This window comes from Hemitrygon akajei, chromosome 22, assembly GCF_048418815.1.
Source record: "Hemitrygon akajei chromosome 22, sHemAka1.3, whole genome shotgun sequence".
NCBI lineage: Eukaryota > Metazoa > Chordata > Chondrichthyes > Myliobatiformes > Dasyatidae > Hemitrygon > Hemitrygon akajei.
The window spans coordinates 48,410,113-48,425,181 of NC_133145.1; the positions used below are offsets into that span (position 1 = coordinate 48,410,113).

The 15,069-nt window shown below is 38.2% G+C and overlaps 1 protein-coding gene across 3 annotated transcripts in view; it reads left to right on the top strand.

The window, feature by feature from the left end:
• LOC140714720 (zinc transporter ZIP11-like) overlaps positions 1–15,069 on the top strand; it is a 770,421-nt gene that overhangs the window by 48,750 nt on the left and 706,602 nt on the right. The window lies entirely within an intron of this gene.

Sequence of the window (15,069 nt, forward strand, 5' to 3'; positions counted from 1 at the left end):
TAGAGAGAAGTCACCTATGATCAGAAGATGTAGCATCCTTGTGGGTAAGTTAAGAAACTACAAAGATCTGAAAAAATCCTATTGGGAATTATATCCAGGGTTCCGAGCAGTTGCCAGGGTGTGGGATATAAATTACACCAGGAGATAGGAAAGGGCCATCAAAGGGGAATGGTACTATAGTCAATGGGGAATTCCATTTGCAGGTAGATGGAGAAGATCAGGTTGGCGCTGAGTCCCAAGAGGAGGACTTTATAGAATGCCCATGAAATGGCTTTTTAGAGCAGCTTGTAATTGCAGGGGAAAGCGATTCTGGATTCGGTGTTGTGCAATGAACATGATTTGATTTGGCAGCTTAAGATGAGAACCCCTAGGAAGCAGTGATCACAATATGATAGAATTCACCCTGCAGTTTGAGAGGGAGAAGCTAAAGTCAGATGTATCAGTATTACAGTGGAGTAAAGGAATTTACAGAGGCATGAGAGAGGAGCTGGACGAAGTTGATTGGAAGGGGACACTAACCAGGATGATGGCAGAACAGCAATGGCTGAAGTTTCTGGGAGTAATTTGGAAGATGTAGGGTAGATACATCCCAAAGATGAAGTACTGTAAAAGGAGGACGAGGCAAGCGTGCTTGACAAGGGAGGTCAAAGCCAACATAAAAGCCAAAGAGAGAGCATATAATAGAGCAAAAATTAATGGGAAGTCAGAAGATTCCTTTTAAAAGCCAACAGAAGCAGCTAAAGAAGTCATTAAGAAGGTAAAGATGGAATATGGCAGTAAGCTAGCCAATAATATTAAAGCGGATATCAAAAGTTCCCTCAGATACATGAAGAGTAAAAGAGAGGTGAGAGCAGATATTGGACTGCTGGAAAACGATGCTGAAGAGGTAGTAATGGGGGTAAAGGAAATAGTGGATGACGTATTTTGCACCAGTCTTCACTATGGAAGACACCAGCAGTATGGTGGAAGTTCCAGGTGTCTCGGGGTCATGAACTGTGTGAAGTTACCATTGCTAGAGAGCAGGTTCTTTGTGGGAATGGGACCTGTTCTTGGGGTTTCATGACTGGCCTTTGTTGATCGGCACACCAAGGGTTTGGCCTGAGAGTTGGCCTCATGTTTGGAAGCCTAAGATCTCGGGCTCTGGAGACGGGCAGATCGAGGGATAGTGTCATGGCGGGAGACTCGTGTGTTGTCGGGGAGGCTGGAAAATCTTTCAATGTGGGCCCGAAGACCCGAGATCTTAGAGATCTTCAGGCACGGAGCTTGTAAAGAGTGATGATACGGACTTTTTAACATTGCAAACCAGCGGGTTGTTGTTATGTCTCCCGCTTGCTGTGAAAATGGGGTACACCTCCCTCTCTGTTATTAGGGAAAGCACCCGTGCTTTGGCGAATACCGGATGAATTACAATAGTCTTTGGAGTAACTGCAAGGTCTGTGTGTTTGCTATCGCCTAGCTCATGCTTGTGCTCGGTAATGGGTGCACATTTTTTGCCGGGGGAGGGAAGAGGGATGCTGTTGCTTATGCGCGGGAGGGGGGAGCTGAGGGGGACTATGGGGTTCTGACGTTTAACTGTCGTCCATTCTTTGGGGCACTTCTCTGTTTTTGTGGATGTTTTGCAAAGGAAAAGCAGTTCAGGATGTATATTGTATACATTTCTCTGATATTAAATTGGACTTTTGAACCTTTGAACTGAAAGGTCTGAAGGTAGATAAGTCACCTGGACCAGATAGTTTACACCTCAGGGCTCTGAAAGAGATGGCTGGAGAGATTGTGGAGGCTTTCGAAACGATCTCTCAAGAATCATTAAATTCTGGAATGGTTCCAGAAGACTGGAAAATTGCAAATGTCACTCTGCTCTTCAAGAAGGTGGAGGGCAGAAGAAAAGAAACTATAGGCTATATAGTCTGACCTCAGTGGTTGGGAAGATGCTGGAGTTGATCATTAAGGATGAGGTCTCAGGAGGCTTGGAAGCACATGATAAAATAGGCTGTTGTCAGCATGGTTTCCTCAAGGGGAAATCTTGCCTAACAAATCTGTTGGAATTCTTTGAAGAAATAACTAGCAGGATAGCCAAAGGCGAATCAGTTGATGTTGTGTATTTGGATTTTCAGAAGGCCTTTGGCAAGGTGCCACACTTGAGGCTCCTATGAGCCCATGGTATTACTGGAAAGATTCTAGCATGGATAAAGCAGTGGCTGATTGGCAGGAGGCAAAGAGTGGAAATAAAGGGAGCCTTTTCTGGTTGGCTGCTGGTGACTGACTAGTGGTGTTCCACAGGGGTCTGTGTTGGGACCATTTCTTTTTGTTATAGGTCAATGATTTGAATGATAGAATTGATGGCTTTGTTGCAAAGTTTGCAGATGATATGAAGATAGGTGGAGGGGCAGATAGTGTTGAGGAAGTAGAGAGGCTACAGAAGGACTTGGGCAGATTAGGAGAATGGGCAAAGAAATGGCAGATGGAATACAGTGTTGGAAAGTGTATGGTCATGCACTTTGGTAGAAGAAATGAAAGAGGTAAACTATTTTCTAAATGGAGAGAAAATACAAAAAACTGAGGCACAATGGGACTTGGGAGTCCTTGTGCAGGATTCCCTAAAGGTTAATTAACCTTTAATTTAAAGGTTAATAGACTGTGGCGAGGAAGACAAATGCAAAGTTAGCATTCATTTCAAGAGAACTAGAATATAAAAGCAAGGATATAATGTTGAAACTTTATAAAACACTGGTGAGGCCTCACCTGGAGAATTGTGAGCAGTTTAGGGGCCCCTTATCTTAGAAAGGATGTGCTGAAACTGGACATGGTTTATAGGAGAAACAAGAGAAAATCTGCAGATGCTGGAAACCCAAGCAACACACACAAAATGCATCTATGAGAAAGAGGACAGTCAATGTTTCGGGCTGAGACCCTTCATCAGGACTGAATCAGCAGGACAGGTTCAAAGGAAGTTGACAGAAATGATTCCAGGATTGAATGGCTTGTCATATGAAGAGTGTTTGATGGCTCTGGACCTGTATTCACTAGCATTCAGAAGAATGAGAGATAACTTCATTGAAATCTATCGAATGGAGAAAGGCCTTGATAGAGTGGATGTGGAGAGGATGTTGTGTATGGTGGGAGAGTCTAAGACCAGAGGACAAAGCCTCAGAATAGAGGTAGGGGTCCTTTTAAAATGGAGATGAGGAGGAATTTCTTTAGCCAGTGAGGGGTGAATCTATGGAATTCTTTGCCTCAGGCAGCTGTGGAGGCCAACTCTTTATGTATATTTAGGGTAGAGGTTGATAGATTCTTGATTGGTCAGAGCATGAAGGGTCACAGGGAGAAGGCAGGAGATTGAGGCTGAGAAGAAGATTGGATTAGCCATGATGAAATGGTGCAGCAGACTCAATGGTCCAAATAGATCCTGTCCAAATAACTCTGCTCCTGCATCTTATGGTCTTTTATGTTTGGCTGCCAGTGACTAGTGTTGTTACGCAGGGGTTGGTATTGGGACCTGTTTTTTTCCCATGTTATATGTCAATGATTTGGATGACAGAATTGATGGCTTTTTGGCCAAGTTTGCAGACAATATGGTGATAGGTGGAGGGGCTGGGATTCTTAGATTGGGAGAATGTGCAGAGAAGTGGCAGATGAAATATAGTGTAAGGAAATGTACGGTCATGCATTTTGTGTTGGTGGTAAGGAAGGAAAATGCAATGTTAGCTTTAATTGCGAGAGGATTAGAATACAACAGCAACGGTGTTATGTAGAGGCTTTATAAAGTATTGTTAGCCTGCATGTGGAGTGTTGTGAGTAGTTTTGGGCCCCTTATCTGAGAAAAGATGTGCTGGCGTTGGATAGTGTCCAGAAGAAGTTCACAAGAATGTTTCTGGGAATGAAAGGGTAATGAGGAACATTTGATGGCTCTGGGCCTTTACTCACTGGAGTTCAGAAGAATGGGGGGGGGGGGGCAGATCTCATTGGAATCTACTGAATATCGAAAGGCCTAGATGGAGTGGATGTGGTGCAGTTAACGAGTATATTTAAAGCTGAGGTTGATAGGATCAGGGTTTCAAAGGTTACGGGGTTGAGAAGGATAATAAGCCGGCCATGATGGAATGGTGGAGCAGACTTGATGGGTCGAATGGGCTAATTCTGCTCCTATTTCTTAACATCTTACGGTATTTTGTTAACTGCATCCGCTAAAATAAATTCCATGCAGAGTTTCCAATAAGGAAAGTGGCTATAATGTGACTGTAGATTCTGGTTTTGTACTGGGGTTTGCATTAAAGTCAGTCATGTGAACTAAAGGGAACTACATGCTAAACTACTGGAACTGAAAATATAGAATGTGCAGGTTAACACCTGAAAGTAGCTGATGCTATAGGTAATCTTCTGCACATCCCTGGTCTGGCTTGAAAACGACTCGCATCTCAAAGTTTAAAGTAAGTTTATTAACAAAGTACATCCATCTCATCATATACTACCCTGAGATTCATTTTCTTGCAGGCATTCACTGTAGATACAAAGAAATTCAATGGAATCAGTGAAAGCCACACACACAGACTGATAAACAACCAATGTGCAAAAGAAAACAATCTGTGCAAATCCAAAATAATAACTGAATATTTATGATTATAATTATAAATAATTGTGATTATAATTACCATGATAATTATTTGAGTATTGATTGGCTTTTAACTGCTCTCTGAAGTGCTTCAAAAATATCATCCAATTCAAAGGCAGCTATTATAAACAAATGGCAATATTACTGGCAATGCCCACTCCATGTGAAAGAGTATTAAAGTTCTAAGTAAATTTATTATCAAAATACATATATATCACCATACACATTCCTGAGAGTCATTTACTTGTGGGTAATTCACAATAACGTAATAGCCATAATAGTATCAAGGAAAGACTGCACCAACTTGAGCGTTCAACCAGGGCTGTATCCTCTACTTTCTGTAGCATTTTCCGTTCGATGTTACTGGTTTTCATACCAGACTGGGATGCAGCAGCTCCATATACTCTACATCATACATCTATAGAAATTTGTGAAAGTTTTAGAGGTCATGCTGAATCTTCCCAAAGTCCTGAGAAAGTAGAGGTGCTGCCGTGCTCTCTTCATAATTGCACTTACTTGCTGGGCCCAGGATCTGTCCTCTGATATAATAATACTGAGGAATTTAAAGTTGCTGATGCTCTTCACCTCTGGTCATCCAATGATGACCTCTGGTTTCCTCCTGCTGAAGTCAGTAATCAGCTCCATGGTCATGCTGACATTGAGCAAGATTTTGTTGTAGCACCACTCAGCCAGATTTACATTCTCCCTCCTATATTAAGTTCCTGAATTTTGAAAATGTAGTGAATGTTGTCTTCCGTTTTCTGAAAGTGCCTCTAGGTGAGGAGGACAGCCTTCTTTGATGTTGTACTAACTATATTAGTAAACTGGAGCAAGCTTGGTAGAACATCGTCAAAGAGATGTTTAAGGAACAAGTGACATTAACCTCTGAGTTTTTGAGTGGGATGTTTTTCAATCAATTGATTATATAAATATTTTGTGAAACAAACTTGAATCTTAAGAATCCATTTCTTAACATAGTCTTAACATAGTCTCAGGAGAAAGCCAAGTCAACTTTGGGTCAAACAATACTTTTTCAAATAAGTCATGGTCACACAGGCTCAGTTTAAAATTTGTATCTGGCAAGTGCAAGTGCTTTAGTTCAACGAAAAAATACTTGCTGTGGATTGTATGTCATCAGAGTCTCATTGAAGGTGACTTTAATCTTTTAATGTTATCAGCAGTGGTGCAAATGCCTGGAAAGCTGTTTTTTGCAATGCTTTTCCTGCAGGAAATATTGGTAGAAAGAGTCTCTGAGGGACTGCTTTCAACCATGATGTACAGCAGTGGCCTGCACTGTATGACTTTGAGCCTTATAGCAAACAGAAATTTGGATCCTGTGAGCTCGTTCCCCAAACAATCTATCAAAGTTGCTGGTGAGAAAGCACCCAAGACCTGTTTATGCTGAGGTGACCGTCACCAATCTCATTCTGCACTGGGCATTTGCAAAGAAGGTTTGGAAGAAAATGCAGTGATCTTTGTCAAGGTTCATCTGCTGGATTGCAGGAGACTTTGTATATCATGTGGTCTGTACTCATTATATACTGTAGGCTGAACGTAGGAGTCCGTACTGAGATGAGCTTCAACCAGTTTTATTTGTCCAAAACTTTTTGGTCTTCCATGAGAAAATGTTGCAGTATTGTCATTTCCTAAGTTGCCCTGCAACTGCTTCAGAACAGCTGCAGAGTGGCCTCGGTTTAAGTCCGTCCAGTCATTAGTCACTGAGGAACTGGAACCCATTTTAAATCCTATTTGCTTTTGAATGTATATTTTAAAAAAGTAATGCTGATAATCAAATCTAATAAGTAGAATGCATGGTGATTTATGACTATACTGTGGTATATATTTGCAAAGTTAGTAAATTGTACTTTTCAAAATAAAATATGGAGTAGCTTCTTACTCTTTTGTTTTAAAAAGAATGTTCATGGATGGTGGATCAGTTTGTCAACTGTGTTCCCGGGCACTACACAAAATGACCAATTTAAGTCCAGTGGAAAGGTTGATATATAACATCATCGCAAATTATGTTCTTAGAAGTTGAGATGAATCTCAAGTCCTTTTAAGTAATTGCACTGTATGATGTTAATTTCACCCAGTGCCATCCTACCTTGGTGGAAATTCTCTGCAATTCTTTGATATACAGTATTTCTCGACTCTTGACCTTACCAAAATACCGGGCCAAGATTCTTGAGTCCTGATGAAGGGTCTTGGCCCAAAATGTTGACTCTCTTCCTTTCCTTAGATGCTGCCTTACCAGCTGAGTTCTTCCAGCATTTTGTAGGTTGTTAGTCTGGATTTCCAGCATCTGTAGAATCTCTTACGTTTATGAAGAGCTGTTTGTATTTCATACTGTTATGTATCCCGTAACTGGATCACTTACCAGCAAAGATACAGAGGTCCGCTGAAGTCTGATGGTACCATTTTTAAACGTTTTTATTTATAAAGGGGCACAAAAGTAAGGTTAATACAAACATTCAGATAACATACGTCGTCAATACTCAATCTAAAGCGCAGGTATAGTAATAATCAATAAGAAATAAGCTCTATCGTTGTCTAGGGGTAAGGTATATATTGTCCGCTGTATATCTAAAAGTCTCTTGCGGTCACTGCAGTTCCACCAGCTGCCGTCTTTTGGGGTGTCGCGGTGGTGCACTTTTGTTAGAGAGAGAGAGATAGAGATTGAATGAAACAGTTACCTGGCGGGTTTTTTCCAACCTTTAGGAGTTCGATCCGTTGGAGTCTCGTTGGGGGGTGGCCGTTCACTTGTGGCCTCTCCTGTAGCTAAAGCCGTTCTTTCGTGGTGAGGTCGCCAATCCCAGGCAAGGAAAAGACGCACACGAACCCCCCCACCGGCTGTCGCTATTAAACGCTGTCACAGGATTTCTAGCGTGTCTTCTGGTGCGTCTGGGGGGGGGGGGGCCGTCTTTACAACCCCTCTTTTATCTGAATTCACGGCATCTCAGATGTCAATCAGGTTGGGATGATGCAATCTCTCTCCATCTCTCCACCCACGTTGCCCTGAGGGTATACACGTAGTACAGTTCCCAATTCACAAAGGCGTCTCCACGAGACAATGACCACAGTCGCCAGCTTTTGCCTCGCCGTGAAACGAGGGACACCGCACGTATCTCTCTCTTCTCTTGGGTCATTGACCCCCCCTTCACTAGGGCTCTGGCGATTCTCACAAAGGAGGGGGCTGGGATCATAACAATACAAAGCCTGAGATACCTGTTGTCTGCATTTTTCACCATCTCCTTTTGTTTTACTCCCTAGTGCATCAAATTTTATGTCCCCAGTTTCAAATTCTTCTACATCAATTCTCTTTTCATCTACTGCTCTAGAAACTCCCTTTTGCACATCTACCCTTCATCCTCTGCCAGTCATCTATCTAGCTTCAGTGATGGACACCTACATGCCCTTCACCGCTCTGAACCTCTTTCCAGCTTAAGTGCCTATAAAGCGTCCCTTTGATCATGTCTTTGATCAGTTTGGTGCTGTCACCCCTTAAAAATTTTTTTTTTATTGAATTTTCAAATAGGTTACAGAAGAAAAAAAAATTATCAACCCTTCCCCCCTCCCCTTAACCCCTCCCCCCTAACATATCCCTATAGAAAAAAAAGAGAAGAAAAAAGAAAGAAAGAAAAAAGAAAGAAAGAATGCCTGGATATCGGAAGATCCCCACATGCTCCATGGAGTTCATAATAGCTTTAATATGTATATTTCTTTCTTTCCCCAGATAACCAATAATTTTACCTTCGGAGCACCTATATATTTAATCCCATTTTTTGGAAATAAAGGCCCCAAATTTTCAGAAATATTTCATATTTATCTCTTAAATTATAAGTAATTTTTTCAAGTGGAATGCAGCTAAAAATTTCATTCTTCCAACGATCTATACCTAAGTATGAATCCGATTTCCAAGTAACTGCAATAGCCTTTTTGGCTACTGCCAATGCAATTTTTATGAATTCTTTCTGATATTTATTCAATTTGGATTTCGATTTTATCCGTTCAATATCGCCTAGTAAAAATAATGTTGGATTATGTGGAAGTTGTATTCCAATAATTTGTTCCAGTAAAACTCTTAAATTTGTCCTAAAAGGTTGAATTTTAAAACTAGACCAAGTACAGTGTAAAAAAGTACCAATTTCTTGATTACATCGAAAACATTGATCAGATAAATTTGAGTTTAATCTTTTTTTTGTGGTGTAATATATATTTGATGTAAAAAGTTATATTGTACTAATCTTAGTCGAACATTTATTGTATTTGTCATACTGTCAAGAAATAATCTTGACCAACTTGTTTCATCAATTTTAATATTCAAATCAGTTTCCCATTTTTGTCTTGACTTATGAATTCCTTGTTTAATTACCTGTTTTTGAATCAAATTATACATACCAGAAATAAATTTTTAAATTTTTCCTTTATGAATTAAAGTTTCTATTTCATTAGGTTTCGGCAATAACATTCTTTGACCCAGTTTATCTCTTAAATAAGCCCTTAATTGGAAATAACAGATAAGAGTGTTATTTGATATTTTATATTTATTCTTTAATTGGTCAAATGACATTAATATACCTCCTTCAAAACAGTCTCCTATATATCTAATCCCTTTGTGAAACCAGTTATATAAAAGTTGATTATCCATTGTAAAAGGGATAAGTTTATTTTGAATTAAAGGTCTCTTTGCTAATAAAGATTTCTTTATCTCATCATCAACATTTACCTTATTCCATAAATCAATCAAATGTTTTAGTATAGGAGATTCTTACTTTTCCCGTATCCATTTAGATTCCCATTTATATATAAAATCTTCTGGTATATTTTCTCCTATTTTATCTAATTCTATTCTAATCCATGCCGGTTTATCTTCATCAAAAAAAGATGCAATAAATCTAAATTGATTTGCTTTGTAATAATTCTTAAAATTTGGTAATTGTAACCCTCCTAGATCAAATTTCCATGTCAATTTTTCCAACGATATTCTTGACATCTTACTTTTCCAAAGGAATTTCCTCACATTTATTTAACTCTTGAAAAAACTTCTGCGGTAATTGTATTGGTAGTGTTTGGAATAAATATTGTAATCTAGGGAATATATTCATTTTTACAGCATTGACTCTACCTATTAATGTCATTGGTAACATCATCCATTTATCAAGATCCTCTTGAATTTTTTTCAATAATCGCAAATAATTTAATTTATATAAATTCTTTATATCATTATCAACTCTTATACCTAAATACTTTGTACCATTTATCAGCCATCTAAATAGAGTTATTAATCGACATTGACTATAATTTCCTTTAGTAAGGGGTAGAATTTCACTTTTATCCCAATTTATTTTGTACCCTGATATTTTCCCATATTCTTCCAATCTAGAAGATAATTTACACAACAAATGCAATGGGTTAGTTAGATAAATCAGAACATCATCAGCAAAGAAGTTAATCTTATATTCCTCCTGATTAACTCTGAAACCCATAATATCTGAGTCAGTTCTAATTAATTCAGCTAATGGTTCTATCGCCAACACAAATAAAGCAGGTGATAATGGACAATCTTGTCTAGTTGACCTTGTTAACTGAAATGATGTTGAAATTTGGCCATTTGTCACCACTTTAGCTTTGGGGTTAGTATTTAAGGTTTTAATCCATTTTATAAAAGATACTCCTAATCCATATTTTTCCAATACCTTAAATAAAAAATCCCATTCCAATCTATCAAATGCTTTTTCTGCATCCAAAGCACCTGCTACACTCATTTCTTCCCTCTTTTGTGCCAAATGAATTATGCTTAGTAACCAAGTTACATTATCTGCCGATTGTCTATTTTTAATAAATCCTGTTTGGTCCATGTGTTTTAATTTTGGTAAGTATTTAGATAACCTATTAGATAAAATCTTTGCTATTATTTTATAGTCCATGTTCAACAAAGAAATAGGTCTATATGATGTTGGCTTTAAAAGATCTCTGTTTTTTTGGCAATACTATTAAAATAACTGTCAAAAAAGATTCTGGAAGTTTATGCGTTCTTTCTGCTTGATGTATTAGCTCCATAAAAGGAGGAATTAATAAATCTTTAAACTTTCTGTAAAATTCAGACGGAAAACCATCTTTTCCTGGAGATTTATTACTCTGAAGTGATCCTAGAGCTTCTTCGACCTCTTTTAATGTAAAAGGCACATCTAATCCCTTCTGTTCTTCCGAATTCAATTTTGGGAGAGTTATTTGTGATAAAAACCTTTCTATCTCAACAATATCATTTTGTGATTCTGATTGATACAGTTCAGAATAAATTTTTTTTAAAGTTTTATTGATTTCTAAAGGTTTATAAGTAATTTTATTTACACTTGTTCTAATTGCATTTATCGGTTTGGAAGCCTGGTCTGTTTTTAACTGCCAAGCAAGGATCTTGTGTGATCTTTCACCTAGTTCATAATATCTCTGTTTAGTTCTCATAATTGCTTTTTCTGTTCGGTATGTCTGAAGTGTATTATATTGTAGCTTCTTATTAACAAGTTGTCTTTGTTTTTCTTCTGTCATATATCTTTGAGATTCTTTTTCTAATTTTGTAATCTCTTTTTCCAATTGATCTATTTCTACCATATATTCCTTAATTTTAGAAGTATAACTTATTATCTGGCCTCTCAAATATGCCTTCATCGCTTCCCATAATATAAATTTATCATCAACTGAATGTGAGTTTGTATCTAAAAAAAAAACTGAATCTGTTTTTTCATAAAATCACAAAAATCTTGATGTTTTAATAATATTGAATTAAATCTCCATCTGTAAATCGATTCCTCCTTATCCATCATTATCATTGTCATTATCAAGGAGGAATGATCTGACAATATTTTGCTTTAAATTCCATATTTTTCACTCTGTCTTGAATATTCGCTGATAGTAGGAAAAAATCTATCCTTGAGTAAGTTTTATGTCTATTTGAATAAAATGAATAATCTCTTTCTCTTGGGTTAATTCTTCTCCATATATCAATCAAATTTAAATCTTTCATCAATGATAAAGTTAATTTTGCTACTTTTGGTTTTGTAACAACCTTTGTTGACCTATCTAGAACTGGGTCTAGACAAAAGATAAAGTCTCCACCTATTAATATTTTATCGTGTGCATCAGCCAAATTCAAAAAAGCCTCTTGTATAAATTTTACATCGTTTTCATTTGGTGCATAAATATTCATAAGAGTCCATAGTTCTGAAAAGATTTGACAATGTATAATTACATATCTTCCCGCAGAATCAATTAATACATTTAGTATTTTAATTGGTAAAGTTTTGTTGACCAAAATTGCAACTCCCCTCGCTTTTGAATTAAATGAAGCTGCTATAACATTTCCAACCCTGTCTCTCTTTAATTTCTGATGTCCTATCTCTGTTAAATGTGTTTCTTGTATAAAAGCTATATCTATTTTCATTTTCTTAATGTATGTTAAAATTCTTTTTCTTTTCACCAGTCCATTAAGCCCATTAACATTAAAACTTAAAAAATTCAGTAAATTAGTCATTATTTTTAACAGGGTTACTCCAGTCTATAATAATACATAATATTTCAACTCTCATAGTACTGTTACGTATCCCGTAACTGGATCACTTACCAGCAAAGATAGAGAGGTCCGCTGAAGTCTGATGGTACCATTTTCAAACGTTTTTATTTATAAAGGGGCACAAAAGTAAGGTTAATACAAACATTCAGATAACATAAGTCGTCAATACTCAATCTAAAGCGCAGGTATAGTAATAATCAATAAGAAATAAACTCTATCGTTGTCTAGGGGTAATGTATATATTGTCCGCTGTATATCTGAAAGTCTCTTGCGGTCACTGCAGTTCCACCAGCTGCCGTCTTTTGTGGTGTCGCGTTGGGGCACTTTGTTAGAGAGAGAGAGATAGAGATTAAATGAAACAGTTACCCGGCGGGTTTTTCCAACCTTTAGGAGTTCGATTCGTCGGAGTCTCGTTGGGGAATGGACGCTCACTTGTGGCCTCCCCTGTAGCTAAGCCGTTCTTTCGTGGTGAGGTCGCCAATCCCAGGCAAGGAAAAGACGCACATGAACCCCACCACTGGCTGTCGCTATTAAACGCTGTCACAGGATTTCTAGCGTGTCTTCTGGTGCATCTGGCGGGGGGGGCGTCTTTACAACCCCTCTTTTATCTGAACTCACGGGGTCTCAGATGTCAATCAGGTTGGGATGATGCAATCTCTCTCCATCTCTCCACCCACGTTGCCCTGAGGGTATACACGTAGTACAGTTCCCAATTCACAAAGGTGTCTCCACGAGACAATGACCACAGTCGCCAGTTTTGCCTCGCCGTGAAACGAGGGACACCGCACATATCTCTCTTCTCTTGGGTCATTGACCCCCCCCCTTCACTAGGGCTCTGGCGATTCTCACAAAGGAGGGGGCTGGGATCATAACAGTACCTTGGGGAATTATTTTAAAATTCTCCATGTTGCTATGTGTCTCCCCTCCGATCATCCAGGCAAAGAAAGAAAGATAAAAGAAAAACAGATTATAAAGAAAAAAACCCAAAAAAACCCCCTGCTAATGTTGTGAATGAAAAAAAAAACACAACATTACCCCCCCTCCGTTGTGCGGGTCATGGCAAACGCCATGATTACACACGTGAATCCCGTAGTGATCAATCCGAAGTTCCCCCAGCTCCCCTGTAACATGAAAAAAGTATATATGAGAAGAAAAAATAATATCACTACTCTCAATTAATATTTCTCAAATTTTTACCTTTCTCCCCCTGTATCATATAATTAAAAGTATATTTAAATATTCTTCTGTCCTTAATGTCCATCAACTCACTTCAGTGCCCCCATCTTCATCTTTAATCTGTTTCACTTTTAAATCTTTACTGTGTCTAGCGAATATTTGGGAGTTCTTGTGCAAACTCCTCTGCATCCTGATGAACAGTAAAAAATCTTCTTTTTCCGTCATCCTAAAAAATTATCAGTGTTGCCAGGTGGCGCAATATAAATTTATAACCCTTTTCCCATAAAACTTTTTTCGCTGGATTAAGTTCCTTCTTTCTCTTCAAAAGGTCATAACTTATATCAGGATAGAAAAGAACTGCTTTCCCTTCTATCATCAATGGCTCATTTCTCTTTCTGGCACGTTGGGCAGCTGCCTTCAGGATCTTTTCTTTATCTTGATATCTTAAGCATTTTATCAAGATTGGTCGTGGGTTTGGATCAGGTTGAGGTTTTGGTCTTAAGGCTCTGTGGACCCTTTCGATTTCAATCAACTGGGTTCCCTCTTCCATTTCCAAATTTTCCAGGATCCATTTTTGAAAAAATTTTATTGGATCCTCTCCCTCTATCCCTTCTTTAAGACCAACAATTTTAATATTATTTCGTCTACTAAAATTTTCAAGCACATCTATTTTTTCCAACAGTCGTTTTCTTTCTGATGTCCAGGCAAGAATATTATCTTCCATTTTATTCACTCTATCAATAGTGTCTCCCATTATTTCTACCAGTTTTTTAACTTTCTTGTCCATTTTCTCCTGTTTTTTCACCATTTTATCAAACATAGTTTTCATATTTTTAATATCTTCTTTTATTATTTTTAATGTTTTTAATTCTTTTAATTCATGCATTATTTGCGCCAAAGCTTCTCTTATGTCTCCAGAATATCTTCCACCTCCAACCTCTTCCTGTTGTTCTTCTTTTACCTCCTCTTCTTCATCTGTATGTTCCAGAGAATCCGAATCCACCTCGGGTTCATTTTCACTTCCACTTCCAATCGTAGCTGGGATCTGTAGTTAAAATTGCTCATGTTTGCACATGCCCTTTCCTTCGCGCACGTGCAGTTCCTGTTGTTCCTTCTTGGAGACCGCCGATGTTGCCGCCGATTCCCGTCCCGTATCGCCGGAGGTAAGATGCACTTGAGTCCGAGGCTTCTTCATGGTGGCCGGCCCAGCTTGTACTGTCTTCAAAGTAGTAGTTTTCTTCTTTGTCCGTTTAGGAGGCATATCTAAGGAAAATCCTGAGTAGTTTAGACGTAGTTTTTAGAAAATATTTACTAACTTTTCTTCACTTAAACATTAATTTATTAATTTTTTACGGGAGAGCTGGATTTCCACGTCTCGATCCTACATCATCACCTGACGTCCCCCGCTGTCACCCCTTTGAGGCAAGCTAAAGTGGCCATGTTAAGCAGCAAAGTCTCAGCTTTGGTTAACTTGGTCTAAACACGGAGCTTCCAGCCCAACACTATTTGTGTGCTTTCAACATAGGAGCTTGGTAGTTAGGGGTGAATTATGTACATTGATTAAGTTGTTTGGTCTTGCATAATAACTTGGTAATTTTTTTATGTGTGAAAGGTGATTTAAAATGTCAGTTAATTTGATTCAATTACATTTTATTTTGCCGTGCACTCCAAACTGAATGCTAATTATTCTGAATGGCAGAACTTTTAGCACTCAATA